Consider the following 1,928-nt stretch of genomic DNA (forward strand, 5'->3'; position numbering starts at 1 on the left):
TATCGTTTGTAATGTGTATTCTACATATAAAAGTGATTTTTATCTAATTAATTAAAATCTATTGAGTAAATCTATTGCATTGGTCACAATGTATATCCATTAAATTAAAAAATAGGAATGCATGAAATATATTGCATTGGTCACAATGTATACAATTGAGTAAAGAGTATGTGAGTATTTGACATTTAAAACATCTAGACTACACGTTACAAAAAATATGAAAGCGGGTTGACAGACACAGTAGTACCTGTCAACACGCTAGAAAATAAAATTAAGTGAAGATATGAAGACTCTACACAATTGTATATGCATCATTTCTTTAAGATTGAACAATTACCTCAAACGAATATATATTCAATTGCAAATTACAATATAAATACAACTTAATATGTAGAATACACATTACAAACAATAGGAAAGCGGGTTGACAGGCACGGTAGTGCCTGTCAACACGCTAGTTATATATAAAACCAAAACTTGAAATAATTATCATGATTCTATTTTCTTATTTTTTTTCCTTAATATTTTTTATTTCTAAAGTAAAACCATATAATCTTAGATAACTATAATTAATATATCTCACTTTAAGTTGGATATTATAATAAATAAAAAATTATAACATGAAATGTATCCAATAAAAAAATTATAATTCTCTAAAATAAAAATACAAATTTAATATTTAATATCATAAAATAATAATGCAGGTCGATAAATACGAAGTGTCTCTCGACACACTAGTTCAAAATAAATTTAAAACCATTTAAATAGTCTATATTTAATTATTAATTTAAAAAGTTAGAAATTAACATATTATTTATAGCTAAAGTTAATAAAACAAGAGCATTGTTGCTTAGTCAATGAAGAAATTCATATCTTTCTCTTTTCTTCACTTCTTTTTTCTATTATACCAACAAAAAAACATTTATAAGCAATTATTAGTATGTTAGTAATAAGAAAATAGAAGAAGAATAAAATTCCTTTTTTTATGATTCACTTTTTTTCACTTCTTTCTTTCTACTAATATTCTATCTTCGTTTATACCTCTTTCTTCCATCTACCAAAGAAAACATTAAGAGAAATAATTTATGGTGAGCATCATACATTTTTTTTATTTCCTAATATATTCTCTATTTACAAACAAAGAGAAGAAAGTTTATCTTTCTCTTCAACTTCTCTCTCATCATTTTATCTTTACTCTTATTCTACTCTACCAAAGTGAAGCTTACAATTTTAAATATTAAGCTAAAAATCATTACGGTTCATAAGATTGTTTCTTAATAATCTCCCGCAATTAAAGCACCATCTTCTTTTCATTACACTAAGTAAGTCCTAAAAAGTATGTCAACTCATGTATTATTAATTGTGATTGATAAGAAAATATATAATTATTAAAAAAATTAACTTTAAATACATTTTTTCACATGTATGTTCTGTTAGATATTTATGTAACGGCAAGTGTATCGTATCGTACAAGTAATAAAATCCGGTAAAGTACCGGGATATCGTCATCAGGGAGCGGAGTAGATTTATACTAATTCCTACAAGAATCAATTGAGCAACTATGTACAAGATTTGGTTGGTAAATTTGCATTGGATTTTAGAAATAATCAAATTTAAATAACAATTGAAGATACTAAAATAAAAGGGTTGGGATCGAAACTCATCATTTTTCCCTTTTGAAATCCATGGATTTAATTCCTAATAATTTGTGAAGTTGCTGAAATTGATGCACATTTTTCATAAATCAATCACATCAGTCCCCTGATTGTAACATTCTTAAGTAATCACTCAATTACCAATTCCTTGGATAATCGGATGATTAACTAGCATTAAAATCAAATGTAAAAGCAATTCCTACATCATTGTCCATCCCTAGATCAATTATGTAGCAAGAAAGATAATCCAGATCCGGTATCAAGTTTAACTTC

This window comes from Lupinus angustifolius, chromosome LG07 (assembly GCF_001865875.1).
Source record: "Lupinus angustifolius cultivar Tanjil chromosome LG07, LupAngTanjil_v1.0, whole genome shotgun sequence".
Classification (NCBI taxonomy): Eukaryota; Viridiplantae; Streptophyta; class Magnoliopsida; order Fabales; family Fabaceae; genus Lupinus; species Lupinus angustifolius.